Raw genomic sequence first — 24,180 nt, 5'->3', positions numbered from 1 at the left:
GCCAAAAGAAATCACACTTTTTGCATTATTTGTCCGAGCATCTGCTTTTTCTTTGAGTGTTCATGATGTGAGAACAGATTTAAGCACGTGGGGATTTCGAATTGGTGGATTGATGCTGTATGTATCCCTGGTAGCTTCCTCCAAATAAGACCATCCGTAATTGACACTATTCCGATGAGTTCTTGGTTAGGCCATGTATGGCTCTCTGGCAGTATTTGTTAATTTTGGGGATCTCTTCCAATTGTTGAGTATAAGAGTGCACTGTTCCCAAAATTGTTGATCCCCTGGTGTAGAAGCAATGAGGCCCTGCACTGTGAAATCTGGCTAAAATCCTGTTTAAAAACAAGGTTGTACAATCTGCATAAAGGTGTAAGTGGCGCTCCAATGCTCATAAGTCTATGAAGGAGAAGGGCCTGGTGCTCTGTCCTTGTCGATCCGTGTCCCAAACCTGGATCCTGCTGGCAGCATGTAGAAGGGTTAAAAGGAAACGACGACGAACCCGGGCAGCGAGGATGTTGTCAAATTGCTTGCTCTTGATTAACTAGAAAATTAACCGAGCATATACAGTATACAATGTGATTGTACCTGTTTTAGTTTTTTTGTAATAAACCAAGAGTGAGCATTTGACTACATATTTGCTGCCTGAGCGCCTCCTATTTTCCCTTGGAATGGTTTATCTGTTGTTAAAAAAAAAACAGTTGTGTGTTGATTTAAATATGCCATCCTACTCCTATGTTTAAGGCAAAGGTTTCAGTTTGTTTTTGAAAGGTAATTTTAGGGGGCGCACGCGTGTTGTCAGCGGGAATGCACGCAGGCTAGCTATGCTCCGTGCACTCCGCTGCCATACTACATTATAACCCCTTGATCGGCGCACAAACTCCCGTGTGATATACCGGCGGAACTAGCGGGGATGTCCGTGAAGAAGGATTTTAAGTCGGGGACCACGGATCTCTCCCGCTTCAGCCGCAGGCAGTCAGCGGCGGATGAAAGCAAGTAAAATAAAGATGGATCTGAGCACGCATCGGCGAACACACACTTGGAAGGTGAGAGACTGGGACCAGAGGGGGTAATTTCTGAGAGAAGGGCAACCCTAAGAAACACTGCAGAGAAAAGCACTGCAGGAAAAGAGGTCAGAGTTGCCACTGAAAGTGAAAATAATAAGGCTGAGGGAGACATCGTAATCACAAAGCAGGACCTCCAGAACCTGCTCAAAGATATGCAAGCAGGCTTTCAGTCAGCCCTGGATAGAGCTGTAAAGGAATTTAAAGCAGAAGTCTCTTTACTGGCCAAAAGAACTACAGAACTGGAAAATAAGATGGACGTTTCCTTAAAAAAAAAATGGTGAATACTGACGACGAGGTCCTGCGTCTCAACAAAGAGATAAGAGCTATGAGGGACGGTATGGAGAACAGCCAGTGAAGACAGAACCTACGAATCTGCCATATCTCTGAGACAGTGTCTGTGGAAGCCTTTCAGCCATATCTTAAGAGGCTGTTTTTGTAAATTGACCCCCCAGCTACAAGATGGTGAACTTTTGATGGACAGCTCACAGAGCCTTTGGTCCAAGATTTGATGACCCCAAAAGATGCAGAGACGTGGTTCTGAGGCTTAATCAATACATACTTTTAGAAACTGGTAGACCAAATCGTCCCAGAATGAGCCGATTGGACCAGTAGAAAATACCCTACTTAACAGCACTCATTCTCACTGTCAATATATAATGTAATAAATGTTAACTAAAGAATGAACAGCGCTAGAACATCCATAGTGTGATATGATAACAAATCTAAAAACACTTTTATTAGTACAAAATGTAAAACATAGGGTGTTAAAAAAAACTCCCAATTGAGAACCCAAGCTTCATGCAGTAGAAACGTAATATATAGCAAAAATTACCAACCCTAAAATGGGTAGGGTGATAAATTAAGCTGGATAGCCTGGCAAAAATAGGAGTTGAGCCTACTAGGAGGAAGGGAATTCCTAGACGAACTCCCCACGACCACGCTACAATTGAGAACGATATTAAGATATGTATTCTAAAAAAAACAATCTGTAGAAACATGGTCACTATAGGTACACAGCATTTACTATTCGTGTACAGATGAGCCCACTAGGTATAACAGGAGGAGCAAACGATAGCTAGCAATAAGTCAGCTCTCATAACAATCTGCATACATGTAGGGCAAAGATGAACAAGGTACAGTAAACACCTAAAGGCAGCAATCTTGCCAATGTGTAGCACCTGACTAAATAGCCAAAGAAAAAGGTACATATACTTTCAGTAGCGCAGTGTAATATTATTTTTGGGTCGGCTTCTGCAGCCTACGTTTTTTTATAACCAAGCAGATCGGCGCTGAATGTTTATTTGCGATCTGCTACCTTTCAGACAGTAGCCGCTTTATTAAGAAATCTATAATATGTATTGATCAATATTGATCTAAGTATTTTTTGGTCCACAATATGAGTATTAACAGTAATGTGGCCTGCGCGAAGGAAAACTTTCCCCAAACCCCCTTCCCCCCCCCTCCAGGCCTGTCCTCTTTAGGCCTCGTCCCCACTGCTCGCGGCTGTGTGTACGGCGCGAATGAGATACGGTCCCCCATGGGGCCGGCCCCAGTCAGTGCGTGCACGCACATGATCAAGCACGAGTGGCGCGACTACATTTTGTGAAGTCAAAAAAATTGACTTTGGCGCGGCAGGCCGAGCCACGGTCACGGCGGCGAAACAGCCAGTGAGCATGAACCAGCCGCGTGATGTCATGGCCGCGCCCCTGCCACGCCTCGGATCCTCAGTGCTCGGATCGCTTGGCTGAAGGCCACGCGTTGCTCACACGCCTGTGCTCACTGGGGCCGTGGCCTAAGAATGATCAAGTTCTACAGAGCGAGCTATTACATTTGATGTTGATTTAAGGTATAATTGGTCTATATCATATATATATATATATATATCATATATTGACCATTTGACAACATCCCTTTCTTGATAAGTGATTTAATAGCAAACATTTTTTTTTACTAATGACTAAATAAAGTAACTGTTACTGCAAATGGTCGTCCTATTCCCAAGTTCTACCTATCCTTCCAAGCCATCGGCAAAATAAACTCTTCTGGGAGCGCAATGTTTTTCACTTACACTTTGAATGACAAGACATTAATGCACAAACCTGTCCACATGAATCAGTCTCCTAACCTTTTATTCCCCCCCCCCTTATTTATTATCATGCACTAATTCACAGAAGTTGGGAATCCATGTGCCTTGTATTGAATAAAAATAAATAGACAAACATTCCACTGCAGCCATGAATAACAGATTAATAGTCATTAGAATCCGTTCTTCCTTCATCCTAGCTCTGTAAAATGGATTCCATGTGGGAAACTAATACTTGCAACTTCTGGCAGTGAGTGGTTGCAGCAGCACATGCAGCTTTTTCAAATATACTGTACTACCATTGAAGGTCTACTAAATCTGCCAGTGGTGTCAGCAGGAATAAAGGGAGACTTACAGTACAGCACTTTTATTATCCATCGCTGCAGGTTTCACTTGACTCCTTGTTGATAGACAGGAATGCACCAGTCTCAGTAATAAGCCTGAAATGGGGAAGTGTTGTCTCCGAGAGGATATTTGGAAGTGAAAGTGGAAAAGTCGCTATCCCCTTCTGGAATATTGTCTGTCAAATAGAGAAATTGAACACAAAAATGGGGTCGGAAGACATGAAAGGCTATTTATCAAAGCTTTCCAGCTGCACAAGAACGCACCAGACGTATCAAGAGAAAAATTACCCTTTGCAAAGTAAGAAGTTGTTCTACTGTACATCTCCCTCTCTATTTCTTCAGCTACTACTAGGAAACTTTGATAAATAGCAATGATAGTTTGACCAATTACGTTTTATTGCTCTCCAATATCCATAATTGTAGTTGTCCAAATAGTTTCAGATTACCAAAGCAGTTGTTTAAAATCAGGGTTTTTTTTACCGTTATAATTGCTGGTTCACCAACGGGTGTATTTCCTGGTAGCTAAACAAATAAAACCGGTTATATCACAATTCAACTGGTTTCCCCAAACAAATGCAGCCATGTTTATAGCAATTATTTCACTGCCTTTGATACCGTGTAAATTATAGTGTGACTTGAAATATTATATCTATGGCGCCCCGCACATAACCCCAGAAAATAAATAAAAGGATATATACAACCCGGATCAGGTGCTGGATCAGGTGCTGGATCAGGTGTAGGGATGTGCTCCAAACGAAGAGGATTTGCATATAAATAAAAACAAATGAAAACACATATAGCGTAATATTGTTAAACAATTGGCACTGAATCAATGCAGTAAACCAAATATACAAAAAACATAACTAAAACAAAGTTAAACAAAGAGCTGGGAGAAAACAACAGGTAAATAAAACACATTTAATATTAAAACAACATATTAGGACATAACCATAGTTAAAACAGAAATTAGGTCTGCTAGAAATGCTGCTGCTGAAGCTGAAGTGACCGCTTACCAGACGTAAGATAATATTGGGCAGTGGATAAATCAGAGAGTATCCCCTCTCGTGTTAACCGGCTCGTTGCGTCTCCTCTGTGTGGCGAATGTAATGTCCCTCAGTACTCTCTTCTGTGCTGTTCGCCTCCCGGTCGCGGGATCTCAGACCTCGGTGCGCAGTCAGCTCGGGAGCAGGAGGAACCGCCTCCGCAGATTCGCCAGACCGGGATCTCGCCAAAGATGTAAACAGCAGCGGCAGATTTGCCGCGTTCTGGACGTCCAAACGACGTATACAATGTAGTTCTGTCGGTAGTTGTCACTGGAGTGAGCAGCAGGGCCAGCAGATCCCACCCTACGCGTTTCGGAAGTAAACCTTCCTTCCTCAGGGGAAAAAAGGTTAATGGACGTCCATAACGCGGCGAATATTTCAAGTCACATGTTGTTTCTCTGACCTGGGGGTCAGTGTTATATCACAGGCAGCCGCCACTCTACACTTAATTTAGTATAATTATCAGCACTTTTGCATTTTAGCGCTACCTTCCCTGTTTTTCGTTACTGTGTAAATTATACACACATTCCTTTTTTTCAGGGCTGCTAGATGGGGGCCTGGTTGTCAATTGTGCTTCATCTACACTTTGTATTGTATTTCTTTATTTATATAGCGCCATTAATGTACATAGCGCTTCACAGTAGTAATACATGTGGTAATCAAATAAATAACAGATAATATAAATAACAGGTCATGGGAATAAGTGCTACAGGCATAAAAGTAACATTAAGGAAGAGGAGTCCCTGCTCCGAGGAGCTTACAGTCTAATTGGTAGGTAGGGAGAACGTACAGAGACAGTAGGAGGGAATTCTGGTAAGTGCGTCTGCAGGGGGCCAAGCTTTATGTAACATGTGACCAGTAATATCCACAGTGCTATTCATATGCTTCTTTAAGCAAGTGTGTCTTAAGGTGGGTTTTAAAGGTGGATAGAGAGGGTGCTAGTCGGGTATTGAGGGGAAGGGCATTCCAGAGGTGTGGGGCAATCAGTGAAAAAGGTTTAAGGCGGGAGAGGGCTTTAGATACAAAGGGGGTAGAAAAAAGACATCCTTGAGAAGAACGCAAGAGTCTGGATGGTGCATAACGAGAAAATAGGGCTGAGATGTAGGGAGGGGCAGAAGAATGTAAAGCTTTAAAAGGGAGGAGGAGAATTGAGTGTGAGATGCGGGATTTGATCAGAAGCCAGGAGAGGGATTTCATGAGGGGAGATGCTGAGACAGATCTAGGAAAGAGTAGAGTGATTCAGGCAGCAGCGTTTAGGATAGATTGTAGGGGAGACAGGTGAGAGGCAGGAAGGTCGGACAGCAGGAGGTTACAGTAATCAAGACGGGAGAGAATGAGGGCCTGAGTCAGAGTTTTAGCAGTCGAGCAACAGAGGAAAGGGCGTATCTTTGTTATATTGCGGAGGAAAAAGCGACAAGTTTTAGATATGTTTTGAATGTGAGGGGCGAATGTGAGAGAGGAGTCGAGTGTGACCCCTAGGCCGCGTGCTTGGGCTACTGGGTGAATGATCGTAGTTTCAACAGTAATGTGGAAGGAGGTAGTAGGGCCAGGTTTGGGAGGAAGTATGAGGAGCTCTGTTTTAGCCATGTTGAGTTTAAGGCGGCGGATGGCCATCCAGGATGATATAGCAGAGAGACATTCAGAAACTTTGGTTTGTACAGCAGGTGTAAGGTCGGGTGTTGAAAAGTACATTTGTGTATCGTCAGCATAGAGGTGATATTTAAACCCAAAAGATGTTATTAGGTCACCTAGAGAGAGTGTGTACAGAGAAAATAGAAGAGGTCCCAATACAGATCCCTGGGGTACCCCCACAGAGAGATCAATAGAGGAGGAGGAGGTGTTAGCAGAAGAGACACTGAAAGTACGATGGGAGAGGTAGGATGAGATCCAGGATAGAGCTTTGTTCCGAATACCAAGAGTATGGAGAATGTGAAGGAGAAGAGGGTGGTGTACGGTGTCAAATGCTGCAGAGAGGTCGAGTAATATGAGCAAAGTGTAATGATCTCTGTCTTTGGCAGCATGGAGGTCATCAGTTATTTTAGTGAGGGCTGTTTCCGTGGAGTGAGCAGTGCGGAAGCCAGATTGTAGAGGGTCTAGGAGAGAATAGGTGTTGAGAAATTGGAGCAAGCAAGAGGATACAAGACGTTCAAGGAGTTTAGAGGCAAAAGGCAGGAGGGAGACAGGTCGATAGTTAGAAAGACAGGTAGGGTCAAGCTTGCGGTTTTTGAGTAATGGTATAACTGTTGCATGTTTGAAGGAGGATGGAAAGATTCCAGAGCAGAGGGAGGAGTTAAAAATTTGTGTGAGCGTAGGGATTATAAGGACCAAGAGGTTTTAGGAGATGGGAGGGAATAGGGTCAAGAGAGCAAGTGGTAGAGGGACAAGAGGCGATCAACAGCGACACATCCTCCTCTGAGATAGTGGAAAAAGAGTCAAGGAAGGCAGGAGGAGAGTTTGGAAGAGGTGTAGGATGGGAGGAAGAAACAGAGGGGATGTTCTGACGTATGGATTCCACCTTTTCCTTAAAATTGTCAGCAAAGTCATGAGCGGAGATGGAGGAAGGAGAGGCAGAGGAGGGTGATTTGAGTAGAGCATCAAAGACAGAGAACTGTCGGGTGGGTTAGACTTGTGCATGTTGATTAGTGCAGAAAAGTAGGCTTGTTTAGCTTGCGAGAGGGCAGAGTTGAAACAGGACAGCATAAATTTGTAGTGAAGGAAGTCTGCGAGAGTATGAGATTTCCTCCAGAGGCGTTCAGAGGAACGAGTGGAGGAACGCAGCATGCGCGTGTGGGAATTTAGCCAGGGTCTAGGATTAGAAGGGCGAGGGCAGCAGAAAGAAAGTGGGGCATGTAGATCAAGAGAGGAGGATAAGGCAGAGTTGTAGTTCCTGACCAGGTTGTCGGGGTCTGTAGCAGAGCTGAGAGAGGAGAGGGAGGAGCGTAAAGTGGACTTAAAGTCAGGTAAGTGAATAGAGCGCAGGTTTCTACAGAACCGGGGGGGTAAATGGAGGTGGAGAAGGGGAGAAGCGAGATAGAGAGATGAGATGAGGTGATGGTCAGAGAGAGGAAAAGAGGAAATTGAGAAATCGGAGAGAGAGAAGTTTTTAGTGAAAACCAGGTCTAAGTAGTGGCCATCCTTGTGGGAGATGGCTGCAGTCCACTGTTGAAGGCCAAAAGAAGAGGTTAGAGAGAGAAAGTGGGAAGCCCAAGGGTGAGAGGGGTCATCAATGTGACAATTGAAGTCCCGAAGGAGAAGAACAGGGGAATCTGAGGAGAGAAAGAAAGAGAGCCAGGATTCAAAGTGAGAGAGAAAGGCAGAAGGAGGACGAGTAGAGGTAGGTGGGTGAAAAATGACCGCCCCGCCACATGGACAGGGAGAGGAGAAAAGATCTGGACAGTGTGAGCCTCAAAGGAGGGAAAAGCAAGAGATGGTGGAATAGGAAGGGTTCGGTAACGGCAAAGAGAGGAGAGCAGGAGCCCCACACCTCCACTCCTGCCATCAGTGCGCGGAGTGTGGGAGAAAGAAAGGCCACCATAGGAGAGGGCAGCTTCCAGAGCAGTGTCAGATTGAGTGAGCCAGGTCTCAGTTACAGCAAATAGGAGCAGAGAGTGAGAGAGAAAAAAGTCATGTACAGAGAGGCATTTGTTAGAAAGGGAGCGAGCATTCCAGAGGGCACAGGAGAAAGGGAGAGAGGAGGGACGGTGGCAGGGGATGGGTGTGAGGTTGGAGGGGTTGACACCAGAAGGAGTAGAAGTTGCATGTGGAAGGCGAGGATGAGCGCATGTAGGAATAAGGCAGGGACAAGCATTGGGAGAGATATCCCCAGAAGCAAGGAGGAGAAGCATGGATAGAAAGAGGATATGTGAGGAGGATTTGTAGGGGTGTTTCTCCCTACACTTCTCTCCCTGTCGTTATTAGAGTCTATAAGTAAGGGAGGGGCAGAAGGGGGTTTGGCCCATGCAAACTCTTGTTGCACGCAGTGACGTAGGTATGTATAGCTTTATTTATATAGCGCCATCCATGTACATAGCGCTTCACAGCAGTAATACACGTGACATAAATGTAACACACAATGGGAATAAGCGCTTCAGACATAAAAGTAACATTAGGAAAAGGAGTCCCTGTACGGAAGAGCTTACATCGGCCAGAGAAAAATCAAACCAGTCCAATGTCTCGGCTTACAATGTTTTACAAACTAACGTTAAAAATGAATTTAAGTTTCGCATGCATTGCGTGCAGCCGCGTAATCCGAGACCTCCTTCCACACTGAGCACACTGAAGAAAATATAATGAATGTGCAAATAGTAAGCCCTCTCCCTCGGACCCCATTAGACATGAAAATAATTGCTTAATACCCCGATGTCCAAGAAAATCGCTTCACAGGTGATTTAGAGCTTCTTTAGGAAGTGGGACAGAGACCATGCAGAATTAGGAAGAGGCGGCTCGCCCCATGGTTTTGTGGAGTCCAAGGGCAGTTCACATGAGGAGCCACCACTTACCAGCACAAACCTAGAAACCCTACTACAGGAAATAAAATGCACCCTACACCAGAATATACAGACCTCAATTACAGAGGTAAAAAAAGAACAGACGCTAATGAACAGCGAATAGAGGACATATTAGAGAACCAGCAGGAGTCAGATGCAGATATACGATACCTACGATATGAGATACTTCCAGGAAGGCGAAGAAGATGCTGAAAACTGCTCATGCGGAAATAACATACGACTGCGGGGGAAGAGCAGAAACGGTAGGCCCAACCCAACTACGAGACCATATTACTACCCTCTTTAAAGCTATTCTGCCGGACAAAATAGAGGCACACCTACTATTCGACAGGATCCACAGAGTCTCAGCCCCAGGTACAGCCCCACCTAACAAATCAACGGATATTATACTGCTACATGACATCCAAATAGTGGAAGAAATCCTTAAAAACTCCTGGGACATCATTCAGGGTGGCCACAAGATCCAAATATCCTGAGACATAGCCCAGACAACACTAGCCAAGGGACGGGAACTTCAACCAATCACCAAAGCCATGATCTAAAATACAAATGGAGATTTCCCTTTCGCCTGGTAATACTGGAGGGAGAGAGCCAAATTTGCATCAAAGCACCATACAAAGGTCTCTAATACTGAAAAGGAAAAAATCTCCCACTACCCCGGTGGTCCATTCCCATTCTTGGCGATCTGCATCTTTTTGGAGGGTCCAATTTCCCTGTATCCATACATAAATACATGGTAGCCCCAACTATACCAGCCGGAGCTGCTACCGGAACCCACTATGGAGGTAAGAATCTCGGGAAACAGTGGGGCCTTGAAGCTGAAATTAATGCGGTTCAGCACCAGAGACTCCCTGCTTCAAACCTAAACAAAAAATAAAACCAGGAGTGCTGCTTTAATAGCAATATGTTGAAATAAAATAAAGAAACTGACAAGAAAACGTTTGTGAACCCCAATGATAATAACGGAAATTCCATCGTATTCCAATGATAACCTTCTTGAATCAAAAGCAGGCTTTTCTTAAATATCTAATAGGATTTATAGTAACCAATTTTGTGTCTTTTGAAACACGATGTATGAATTTGACAAACAATGAGTAATTAAGGGTATGTGCAAAATTAAGTGAAACTCTGGTTTTATCAGCAAAATTAGAAGTGATAATTATCAGGTGTTTAAATAATTAGGTAGATCTTCAGGTGTGAGTTTGGGAGGCCCCAACCGATGTAAAGATAAGACATTTTGTGAGATTGGCCTTCACCATATAGGTGTGCGGAAACACGTCATGCCACAATCAAAATAAATCACTGAGGACCTCAGAAAAGCAGTTATTAATGCTCATCAGTCTAGAAAGGATTACAAAACCATTTCTAAGGATTTGAGACTCCACCAATCCGCTGTCAGTCTACAAATGGAGAAAGTTCCAGACCACAGTCACTCTACCCAGGATTGGTCGTCTTACCAAGATCTCTCCAAGAACAAACGAGCAAATCATCCCGGAAGTCACGAAGATCCCCAGAGTAACATCCAAGCATCTGTAGAACACTCTTGCCTTGACTAATGTGAGTGTTCATGACTCAACTATCAGAAAAAGACTGAACAAGAATGGTGTTCATGGAAGGATAGCCAGGAGGAAACCACTGCTCTCTAAATATGACATTGCTGCCCATCTGAAAGTTGCCAAAAAGCACATAGATGATCCACAAGACTTCTGGTATAATGTTCTCTGGACAGACGAGACAAAGGTAGAACTTTATTATGTTTGACAAAAGTTAAACACTGCGTTCGAAAAGAAGAACCTCTCCCCAACCGTCAAGCATGGTGGTTGGAGTGTGATGGTTTGGGGCTGCTCTGTGGCCTCAAGACCAGGACGGCTTGCCATCATTGACACAACCATGAATTCTGCTTTGTATCAGAAGATTCTAGATTCTAGAGGAGAATGTCAGACCATCTGTCCGTGAGCTGAAGCGAAAGTGAGTCATGCAGCAAGACAATGATCCTAAACATACAACCAGATCTACAAAAGAATGGCTGCAGAAGAAGAAATTCCATGTTTTAGAATGGCATAGTCAAGGTCCGGACCTAAACCCCATGTGGCAGGACCTGAAGCGAGCTCTCCATGCAAGGAAGCCCTCAAATGTCACTGACGAAGCAGTTCTGTAAGGAGGAATGGGCCTTAATTCCTCAAAGCTGATGTGAGAGACTGATCAGCAGTTAGAGGAAATGCTTAGTTGAAGTCATTACTGTTACAGGGGGTGCCACCAGGTACTGAATCTAAAGGTTCACATACTTTTTCACAGATGGATATTGAATGTTGAATCATTTGGGGATAAATAAATGTTGAAAAGTATCATGTTTTTGTGTAATTTGATACTATAAAATATACCCCACCACCCATATACATATAAAATATACCCCCATACATATATTTTAAATATACTCCTACCACCATAATACATATCAAACATACCGCCACCATCCATATCCATATTAAATATACCCTCACCTGCCCCCCACATTGTACTTTACCTATCCACTGCAGGACACAGACAGCACAGAACATGCCTCTGGCCCGCCGGGGTGTGGGCTCCACCCCCGCTGTCCTCTGGTTGGCTGTCCTCTCCTCCAATCAGGTGCAGCACACGAGTCCTCCTTGCTCTGCCCGGCCACCGTCCTGCCCTCTCAGCACCAGCCATTTGCGCTTGCCGCAGGCGCCCTTGCCACTGACCATGCCAGCCCTCGCGCTGCCACTGCCGCAACAATGGTAATACCGGACACATAGGTGTCCGGTATTACCTCCAGTTTTATACCGGACAGGCAACAGAATTACCGGCCTGTCCGGATGAAAACCGGATACCTGCCAACCCTAGTGACAGGGCGGCATTCTCTACAAGTATCTGGGCTTTGTTTACACGCAAGGCCAAGGCCTGGGTCTGGTGAAGTAGGCCCCACCCAGATACCAAGCTTGAAACGCCGTCCAAACAAAAGCAAAAAGTGAGTGAATACTCCCACATATGCTCAGAATAAAGCAAGGTTAAAAAAGATATGTTTCAGATGGCAGCTACAGGTAATAAAAAGAATAAGGCTGATCCTACACCTTCAACAAAGTCACATGATCAGTTTTCTATGGAAACTTTGTTTAACCAACTGGCAAAGATGAATTAGACGATTAACGCTATTGATGAACGAACAACTTTAATTCAAAAGGATTTGCTCACTTCTCAAAAACAAATACAAGAGGCGTTAACCAGAATTACTGAAGTAGAAAATAGAGTTAGTATAATGGAGGATTCAATTGCAGTAATAGATCAAATGAAACATCAAACAGATGATCTAAAATTGCAAAAAACGGAATTGGAGGATCGCCAGAGAAGGAACAACATACACATTTATGGTGTACCGGACAAAATTGAGAAAAGTTTTTAGAACAATTGCTTCCTAAGCTCCTCAAAACAACATTTGATCCTCCTCTTTATATTCAAAGGGCACGTCGCATCAGATCTAGAAATGGAAATGTGAACAGGTGTCCAAGGCCAATGATTGCATATTGTTTAAGATAACAAGTTAACGAAATTCTTCTTATAGCTAAAAAGATGAAAGCCTTTCAATATAATGGACGTTTAATTTCTTTCTCGGCGGATTTTTCTAGAGAACTGCTAATCTAAGAAAACAATTCCTTGCTCTCCGGCTGGCGTTACATAAATTACAAGCAAGGTTTGGTCTTGTGGAACCCGCAAAAATGTTGTATGACATAAAAATCTAAGTTTTTGGAATTTCACGATCCGTCAGCGTTAGCGGCATATATTTCCTCACAAAGTGTTACATTCATGGATACCTCAGATTTCGGAGGAGGATAGGGAAATACTGGAATGTCCAATATCAGAGGAAGAAGTGATTAAGGCCATTAAAACTTTAAAAATGCATAAAGTTCCAGGCCTCTATTCCTCTTATAGGCCTATTACTTTTCTTAATTTAGATGCTAAATTATTTACTAAAATATTAGCCATGAGACTAGAAAACTTGCTTCCGATCTTATTAATAATTATCAATCTGGATTTATTTTAGGACATCAAATTTTTGATAACATCCGTAAAAATCTAGTTTGATTCGGTACGGGTAGATTTAAAATTTCTAGAGCAGGCCTGCACAACATGCGGCCTGCCTGGACTCCCTGTGCGGCCCGCGATGCTCTCCTTCCCCCCCTCCCCCCAGCCTGCTCTGCAGACACAGGAGGAAAGGAGCGCCAGCATTTGGACACGCTCCCCACCCCCTCCTGAGCCCGCTCTGCCGACACATTGAAGGAGCGCTAGCATCGTGATGCCCTCCCTCCTTCCCCCCCCTCCCAACCCCCTGAGCCCGGTCTGCCTATTAGGGAAGGAGCGCCAGCAGTTTGATGCGATCCCCTGCAGGCAGAGAGGAGAGAAAGAACAGAGCTGAGGCTGGTCTAACTGCAGAGGATGGGGGCGGGGTTAGTGACAGCGGAGCCTGTTAGTGAGAGCCGGAAGTGAGGTGCCTGCTGCCAGGGCCCAAGATGGCTGCCCCCCTCCCTCAAGCCCTGCTCCACAGTGAAAGGTAGGACACCCCCCCCCCCTGCAGCTGCTCCTCAGAGGTAGTGGCAGTGTGGCAGTGTCAGTGGCAGTGTGGCAGTGTGGCAGTGTGGCAGTGTGGCCGTGTCAGTGTGGTCGTGTCAGTGTGTCAGTGTGGCAGTGGCAGTGTCAATGTGGCAGTGGCAGTGTGGGTGTGGCAGTGTGGCAGTGTCAATGTGGCAGTGTCAGTGTGGTAGTGTCAGTGTGTCAGTGTCAATGTGGCAGTGTCAGTGTGGCAATGTCAGTGTGGCAGTGTGGCAGTGTGGCAGTGGCAGTGTCTGTGCAGGTCAGTGTCTGTGCAGGTCAGTATCTGCGCAGGTCATTATCTGTGCAGGTCAGTGTCTGTGCCTGTGAAGGTCAGTGTCTGTGCCTGTGCAGGTCAGTGTCTGTGCCTGTGCAGGTCAGTGTCTGTGTCTGTGCAGGTAAGTGTCAGTGGGTTGGGGTGGGGAGGGGTGATATGATGATGATCTGTGGGGGAGGGGGGTGGAGAGAAGATATGATGAGGATGATGAGGGGTGCTGGGGGAAATATGATGATGATGATGATGGTGATGATGATGATGATGATGATGATGATGATGATGATGATGATGATGATGATGACGATGATGATGATGATGATGATGATTTTACCCGTGCGGCCCAAATCTGTTTTCTTTGGAGCAGTTCGGCCCTTCTCACTTTCCAAGTTGTGCAGGCCTGTTCTAGAGGGACAAGACAGGGTTGTCCTCTTTCATCTCTTATTTTTGCTATGGTTATGGAACCTCTAGCACAAAAGGGAAGATAATCTAATTACAGGTATTCAAATGGGTCCAGCTCCTTATAAAATGTGTATGTTTGCAGATGACATCTTACTTGTTGATTCAAATCCAGAACAGTCTTTAAATGAATTAATAGCAGTGCTTAATACATTTTATCTTGTTTCTGAATTAAAGATTAATTTTGATCAATCAGAAATTCTTTTTTATACCTTGTGCTAACAGGGGGTACTCGTTGAACGTCTTGCCAAACTTATATAGCGATTTATGTACACCATACTCTTAGCTATATGTAATGGAGTCATATGTTGTTTAAGCAAGGACTTATTCTAGTCCAATTACGTGCACCCATACATGCATTCATTGACTTCTAAATGGTATCATCTGTGCGCTGGATTACTGATCAGTACCCCGTGACAAATCCAAGATTGACTGCACTATGTGTGTGTTTTGTGTATTAACATCAAGATCGTATAATCAACTATTATGTTGACTAATAGAGATCTAATATTGATGCATACTCACTACACCTATAAGTAATCTTTTTTGAACATATAATTGACTCCATGAACACTGACATACTAGTCCTTTTGGGTTAAGTTTAGAGGCTTCCATACCAGTTAACAGTGTCCTAAGGTACCATCGCTTGCAAAGAGCATTGGAACTATCTATGCCTTTTTTTCATTTATCTCCTCTCTATAACAATGAGTACTATTGACCTTACTAGTACTTATAAGCCAACCTTATCAAATGTGACTATATACATTCCACCAGTACCTGATGATATATGGTCTCATCAGCATTGTGACGCCTGTATTACACCGTATTTTATAGCATATTAAGTAGGATAACTTGGATGCTATATGATTATCATAGATCCTACCTACTCAGCTATTAGAATATTAGAGGCACCCACTCTGGGGATTTTAATATCACTGTATATACTGTATGCAGTTTTCACTCTCGTCGCTGTTACAAATTATTCATTAAAAATGTATTATTTTTGATTTGTTGCCTAGTATCCAGTCTATAGTGTCATATTGAGGGGATTAATTAATTACCCAACGAATGGGAATAATAATATTCCCTGACTATTATAGTCATGTTAATACACTAACTTCGAGTGCAACAAGATAGGGATCTAGTGTAAGCAGGCTGTCTTACACCTTTGTTGTTTCTAAATCAGAAATTCTCAATCTCACTCTGCCAAGTGATCAAATTGATTTTCTTGCTCATCTCTTTCCTTTCCAATGGGCAAAAATGTATTTCAAATATTTGGGTATTCACATTACCAACTCTTACAATACTTTATATAAACATAACTTTCCAAATCTTCTTAAAGATATATATAAGGATCTTCTACAGTGGCATTCTTATGAGATTTCTTGGATTGGCAGGATTATAAATACAAAGAAGAATATTTTACCACGACTGTTATATATTTTTCAAGCTTTACCTGTGAATATTCCTAAAAGAATCCTAGATTTGGTTCAATCCAAAATAATGAAGTTTATATAGGATCATTAACCTCCTCGGATAGCTAAACACGTTTTATTTTGGAAAAAAGGGGAGGGAGGATTAGGTTGTCCAGATATGCATAAATATTATTTAGCATCCCATTTAAGAACTGTTAGAGATTGGTATGCATGTGCTGGTATCAAACAATGGGTAGATATAGAGAACATAGGAAGTGAATGCTGCACACCTAGAAAAGTATATCAATGATACAATTACTTGTAATTAATTGCTTGAACGAAATCCTGTTTTCAGTCCTAGATCAGTAGCAGAAGGAACACATGGCACAACGGATTTGAAAATCTAAACTCATTTATTTGAGCCAACACTTAAGAACTGTTAGAGATTGGTATGCATGTGCTGGTATCAAACAATGGGTAGATATAGAGAATGCCATCACTAAAATTCCCTTACATAAGAATATTTGTTACCTAAAAACATAGAGCTAAGGAATTATATAGGCTTTACTCTGGGGATATGGGACTCAACATTCAGGAAATTCAAATTATCTTCTTTTCCTTCTCCTCTGACTCCGGAATTTACTCCTGTATTGGTCTCAGATATGTCTGACCCATGGGAGTCTGGAGGTTGCCAAAAAGTGACCAATTTTTATTACCAGAATCAGATTAAAATCTTTTTCACAATGCAAATCTGATTTTGAATGTGAAGAAAATAGTAGATTTCAATACTCTCAAATGAACCGTTGGATATCACAACCAAATATTAAGAAAGCTGCAATACAAGAAACGACACTTTTTGAGGATATCATTACTCTTTCTACATTTACTTCAGGTTTTATATCATCATATATAATTATTTGCATCTATAGTAACATACAACCTAAGTGGAACAAATACACAACTATAGCGCTATACCCTTTGACAATCAAATATATAAATAATGTTCACAAAAACAACCTGATGAAATGTAAACAGTCAGACAATTATTATATACCAATATATGACAAGTATTGAGTGTCTACTTGCAAACAAAAAGTCCTGCAGTTGGGAGTCCTCTGGGGTTATCCAAATCCCATATAAACAGTCTTTGCAAAATAGAGTCCTCCTTGGCGCTGGTACTTGTTACTCTTGCACAATGCAGTACATGAAAAAATGGAAAAACAAAAAGTGTAGCGAACAATAATGAGGTATTAAACTATTTTAAGGACAAAAACACCTCTGTGTAATTTACCAAAAGCATATAATAGGTGCACCAAATGAAATCAAATAACTGGTGACTGGCATTAATTTGTGAACACACCACTACTAAACATATACACCTATATACACTTAAAGTGGATCTCAATGGATAATTAACCCTTTGTCCACCAATACTTAAAATATACACTGTGTATGGTACAAGACGGAAAAACATGTACAAAGTGTAGCTAAACGATGTTGTTGGAACCACTCAGCAAATAGAAATATCCCAGCAGTGATATACAGTATAAGGAAAACAATTGAAAACATAGCACAGCACTGTTATATACTATGATTTAATATTGTACATACAAACCAACACATGGAATAAAACTCACAAATTATTTTTTTCTTTCAACGCCTTTCAACCTTTTAAGCCTGGTTGTGGGGCCCTTTGGGGTATGCTCTCTCCGGAACTGCTGATATCCATGATAACCACGCTTAGGCTGTGAGTCAGTCTGCTCCGACTCTCTGTTTGGAAGCCCACCTGCAGGAAATCTCCTGGTGCAGCTTCCTAGTTAACACTGCCTGTACCGTCCTGATAACGTCACATTCAGTGACGTGGCGATGAGGCAACACAGTAACAGTGCTCAAGCAGCAGACTGCAAACAATAGTCCACCGGCAGTCCACGATCATAAGATATACGACCCCCAAACACAAGCCCACAGGCAGCTAGGTATTTCAGGCGGATTCAGAACTAAATGTGAGAATAAAGTAACAACCCAACATGTTTCGTGAGAGACGTCTCACTTTCTCAGGGGTATGCCCTACGTACAACCTAAGTACTCTTCAGCTTGGGAAAGAGATGTGGGGCATACACTTTCTGAAATATGGTTTAGAGCATCTTCATTATCCATTTGTACTCTTCATAGGGAAAATTCCTATAAGGTTCTTCTTCGTTGGTATTTGGTACCTTCCAGATTAAAACAAATATATCCTATAGCCTCAGACAGATGTTGGTGTAACTGTTCCATGGAAGGTTAATTTTTTTCATATATAGTGGTCTTGCTCTAAAATACAAACCTATTGGATACACGTTTTAGAAATCATAAAGGAAATGACTGGTTTTTGTCTCCAGTTGGCCGCCAGATTGTGCATAGCTTCTAACTGGAAGAATTTATCGGCACCAAATATGACACAATGGTTGACTAGAGCATGGTAGATACTGTATGTGCATTAGAGAGCATAACTTTTTCCTTAAGACAAAAACACTCTGAACTTATGGATATCTGGTTTCCTTTCTTACTTTATTTGGAAATGCATAACTCTATCATAGCGAGACCAGATGATGCTGGGAGTTATAGTATATAGATTATAAAAATGATAAAAATAAATGTTTTCTTTCATATAAATGTATAGATTTATTTGTCATGAGATGGAGAGGTATCGGATATCGTGATGGTGTCTTGTTTTGTGGCAATGTCTGGTGTTCTTGCAGGGTTCTTTGATAATATGAGCTGTGGTGTGGGGGAACAGGGAGGTTGTGGGAGTGTGGGGGTATAGTAGTTATTGATAAAAAAAAATCCCCATTAATTATTGTATTTATATTGTTTTGGATGTTATGTTTGTTGTTACATTGTTCTTATGTTTGTTTAATTACTACATGTTTTGTTTATATGCTTTAGTTTTCATATGCTTTGATTGTTGCTTATACGCCTTGTGTGCTTCTACATACTAACATTGCACTGTACTGATTGGATGGCTCATTAGCAATTACCTAGTGCGCTCCTGGTTGGTGGTTGGATATTGCGTTTTGCTACTTAAACCTACCACAGGACTTTTTAGGCCAACCCCCTGATGAAGCGTCATTTAGGAGCGAAATGCGTTGCAGTGAGGTCCTCCCGCAGCTACGCATCATCGTGATGACGATACCCAGAAGCTGCCATCATTTCATTACTACTAGGACGCTATACCTTAAAGTTAAGCTGCTCTCCTCTTTAACATCTATGGACTCTCAGTCCTTTACCTTGCTCACTCCTTTTTCCATCTTGGTTTGTGAGTTTTTGGGGGGTACTGGTTAGCTTTTTGACTTGGATGGAGAACAAAAACCCGGGCGCTACCTAGGAAGATGATAGGTATAGTGAAAGGGGGATATAACAACCTTGGTAGTAGGCAAGGTGTCCCTCTGCTTCTTTTCCACCTGTGACTCAAAAAACCCCAATAAAGGATCTACCCAGGATCCTTCAACAAATGAGACAAGAAAAAAGGGGGGGATGGGGGAGCACTGGTGAAAATCTGATAAATAACCTAAAAAGGTTGTAAAATGCTCTATGCCAATCTCAAGGGTTTTGAGGGTGTATAATAAATTTTAACACTCACACGGCCTTGTGCGAATGCTGTCGCATAAAGGTATCTTTTGGGCTCACTTTTCCTTCTTCTCTTTTTCTTCTTGCGTCTCCTTCCTGTCTTCTGGATACTTTCGCCGCCTTGCGTCTGTAATTTCTTTCTCCTACTTCTTTGATGTTCGTCACACCCTCGGAATAAAAATACACACAATATGTATGAGTAAACTGTGATTTTATCCGGAAGATACCAGAATGTAGAGCAAGAATATAAATAAAACACTCACACGGGCATGTGTGCGTGCGCTCTAGGGGATGGTCTCTTAGTCTTTATGGGGCAGTCCCGCTTCTTAATGGGAAGTAAACGCTCTAAAAACAGAAGGTTGAAGGCCACACCTCAGTTTAAAGGCAGAAATAAAATAAAATGTTACTACTCACACGGCCAAGTGTGAGTGCACACTTGGAAATGGTATCTTTTAGTTCTCCTTCTAGGTCCCAGCTAGGAGAGGTCCACTGGTGCTAAACGTGGGTCCTCACCCCCCCCCCTAATAGGGTCAAAAAGGTCTGAGCCCGATGAATACAAGGCTAAAGTCTTTATTGAATGGACAGTACAACAACAGAACACAGCTAACTCAATCCGTGAGTCACTCTGTGGGAAAGTAAAAAAGCCAGTCTTTGGGAAATCGAGCAGGGCTTGTTCAGCTGCAGCACCACAAGCCCTGCTCGATTTCCCAAAGACTGGCTTTTTTACTTTCCCACAGAGTGACTCACGGATTGAGTTAGCTGTGTTCTGTTGTTGTACTGTCCATTCAATAAAGACTTTAGCCTTGTATTCATCGGGCTCAGACCTTTTTGACCCTATTAGGGGGGGGGGTGAGGACCCACGTTTAGCACCAGTGGACCTCTCCTAGCTGGGACCTAGAAGGAGAACTAAAAGATACCATTTCCAAGTGTGCACTCACACTTGGCCGTGTGAGTAGTAACATTTTATTTTATTTCTGCCTTTAAACTGAGGTGTGGCCTTCAACCTTCTGTTTTTAGAGCGTTTACTTCCCATTAAGAAGCGGGACTGCCCCATAAAGACTAAGAGACCATCCCCTAGAGCGCACGCACACATGCCCGTGTGAGTGTTTTATTTATATTCTTGCTCTACATCCTGGTATCTTCCGGATAAAATCACAGTTTACTCATACATATTGTGTGTATTTTTATTCCGAGGGTGTGACGAACATCAAAGAAGTAGGAGAAAGAAATTACAGACGCAAGGCGGCGAAAGTATCCAGAAGACAGGAAGGAGACGCAAGAAGAAAAAGAGAAGAAGGAAAAGTGAGCCCAAAAGATACCTTTATGCGACAGCATTCGCACAAGGCCGTGTGAGTGTTAAAATTTATTATACACCCTCAAAACCCTTGAGATTGGCATAGAGCATTTTACAACCTTTTTAGGTTATTTATCAGATTTTCACCAGTGCTCCCCCATCCCCCCCTTTTTTCTTAGCTTTTTGACTTGCCTTGGGATACGTTTCTGTGGTAGTGGGACCTTGATGAGAGGATGCTTGGATCTTTATTATCCTTTCTTTTTACTGTAAAGTTGTAATGTAATTTGTTATTGCTTTATTATATATACATAAAAATCATTATATGACAATTGATTTTTGTTTTCTCTTTTTTTGCACCCTTTTTTGTTTTGTGTATTTTATTGTTTCATGTTATTCAAAAACTAATAAAAAGATTCCAAAAAAAAATTCTAAAGGGTTCACAAACTTTTTCTCTCCACTCTATGTATCAATGCAAAAGAAGTGAACTTATGGGGCAAAAACAATCTGCACAATATGTATTAAAGAAACAAAATAATCATTGAAATGAATAGGCTTTTTTCTTTACGATACAGTATCTTTTGCCGTTTGCTTTGCCCCAGAATTACACCACTTTTGTCTTGATACATAGACCTCATTGTGTTCATTTGATAAAATACGTTACTGGGTGTCATGTATCAACGTTTCCCTAGTAGAAAACTAGAGTTACATATTTAAAAAATAAAATAAACCCAGAACTAAGCTTATCAAAGAAAAGCAAATTCCACTGAAAGTAATAAGATACAATTATTTTCTACAAGTCGTGCTATTTCTTGCACCGTGGATACTTGAGTATTGTTTTTCCACAATTGTAATGATAGAAGGAATGCTTGTTTTCTCCCACTGAACACCTGCAACAAGTTAGATAATGGCTGATTATATTCCCTCTGCAGTCATACATTGTGGAACTATATTGAGGTAGGAAATGTCCTCCCATCCCAATGTGCATTTTTGCATAAGATGTTGAAAAAGCTCATCCTTTCCAATACATCTGCCAGATTGTAGGAGGTAGCCTTGATTACAATATCCTTGCAGATGTCTCAGATTGAGTTTCCCTTCTTATATTTCCTCAGTGTACACAGACATTTGCTAAATTTTTAATTATATTTGCAGGGATGCTACCTAACAAATTGAGTTTTTTTGCTGATGTAGCCAGATAGGCACTATCCTATATCTTCATACAATGAAGCAGTCTTTTTAACTCCAGCTAGATTTCTTGAGTAAAGTTTGATATTTTTGGAGCTTCTATACCTTATACTGGATTTAAGCTTCCAAAAATAACTTTATGGTGTAATAATTACAGGTGACATGCTTAGTTTTTTCTTTTGCGTCTTCATGCATGCCCAAAATGTTGTTAATTTCTAGTTTCATGATGTCTGAGAGACTGTTACATGCACATGGAACCAGTGTGAGACGTGGGTACAACATTGAGTATTTTCTTGAGTCATACCGCTGGTACCCTACCTTTTTCAAAATGGACTCCATACTGTCTGTCCTTCAACCAATCTCTTACCCACTCCAAGGCACATCTACTGCTCCAAATTAATCTGATGTTCTCATCACCCAATACAAGGTATCTGTCTGATTTTTCACGCACGCATGCACACACACCACACCACACCACACACCACACACACACACACACACACACACACACACACACACACCCTTCTCACCTCTCTCCACGGTATACTGTTACAAATATAAGAAAATTACAAAACAGCGCTCAAAAACAATACTACAATGAATATGTGAAAACAATAAACCTAGAAATACATATATGTGCATATAAAGTGCATGATAAACCAATATTAACCAATATATTAAAAGTGAATAAACCAGTGTCCACATGTATAGCCCAGACGGTGATCAAAATAGGCTTATACCAAACTGGAGCAAAATCCTAAAAGCAAGGAGAATGCCATTTCCGCAGGGAGGGGGCCACTCTTGGAAGGAAGTATCACTTCCAAAAATAGAGATCTAAAAGGCAAGAGGAAAAAGCGCACACACCCTAGTGCATTAAAAATGAACAATTTATTAAAATAGGGGGGGGGGGGAGACAAATGCCCACTTACAAGAAAACAGATAAAACAAGATAGAAATAGACACCCAGTTACCGGCAACCGGCTGGAATCTCTGCAGTCAGCTGGAGGGCAAACTCAGTGGATATGAGTCTGCAGCAACAACAGGGATCCCACTGACCTAAGTCTCGATGTGCCGAAATCAAATTGGAACGAAAAAAGTCTCATGTGTGTCCATATAATCGCACACAACCTGGCAACGTATTCGTCGTCAGTGTTGAAAGGGAATCCCAGTGCAGTCAGGAATCAGTTGGGGAATCTCGTGCATGGCCCGTCGCGTTTCAAGGCTGTGTAGTGACACAGATAGCCCTACGCGTTTTGCCAGCAAACAGCTGACTTTGTCAGTGGTATCCCCTCTCTCAAGACAGACTGTTTCCTTCTAGTGGAGGAGACATTTGATGAAATGGACATGGACCTTTTTACCACTCCATCCTCTGAACAAATCCCAAGATTTATGTGATGTCAGGAAAAAGGGCACATGGAAAATAAATTAGTGTTTCTATTGACATACCTGAAACTTCCATACGCTTTTCCTCCCCTGTCCCTTCTCCCAAGGATATAACAAAAATTCAGTACCTGATAGGTAAAAAGCTTAGTTCTGATAGACCCAGTATGGCCATCCAAGCTGTGGTGTTCCTTGATTCGCCTTCTCACCAAAGGCCCAACTATCCAATTACAGTAGGTATCACCCTGAATTGCTTTCAGGGAATGGAGGACTTCCTACACAAGCTCCCACAGTCCATAGGGATGGCGTCATGTTATGGAGTTTAGCAGAACAGTCCCTTTCTTTAATTGTTCAAACTCATTACCCCCTCAGTAAGACCACGCACTAGAAAATGAGTACAGTTCTTGGCATAGCTCCAATTAACCAAAACCCAGCTGAAGCTTAACTTTGAGTCAGTTTTAGATTTCCAACCACACAAGTTTCAAGAGGGTTTGACGGTTTCCATTCTCAGGTCATACCAGGACCAGCGCAAGGGTTTCATGCGCCCTAGGCGAAACTTAAAACTTGCACCCTAAAAAGAAAATAAACAGTGGCGCAGCTATAGGGGCTGCAGGGGGTGCGACCGCACCCCAGCGCTACGCAAATTAAAAATAATAGGGTGCCAAAATACCGGACAAAAAAAAGAAAAATTATTAAAAAAAAAAGATAAATAAAAAATAATAAGAGGAAAAATTTATTATTATTATTAATGCGTCTTTAGGACCTTTGCACCCTAGGTGACTGCCTAGGTTCGCCTAATGGACATGCTAGCCCTGGGTCATACGGTGCACCCTTAGGTGCCCTAGTACTCTCAAAAAGATTTATCCACCTACTCAGAGGTGCGACATTGTCTAGACCTATTACACTCAAATACACTTCCTTCT

Source organism: Ascaphus truei, chromosome 4 (genome assembly GCF_040206685.1).
Source record: "Ascaphus truei isolate aAscTru1 chromosome 4, aAscTru1.hap1, whole genome shotgun sequence".
Classification (NCBI taxonomy): Eukaryota; Metazoa; Chordata; class Amphibia; order Anura; family Ascaphidae; genus Ascaphus; species Ascaphus truei.
Note: the sequence above shows the minus strand (reverse complement) of the source record.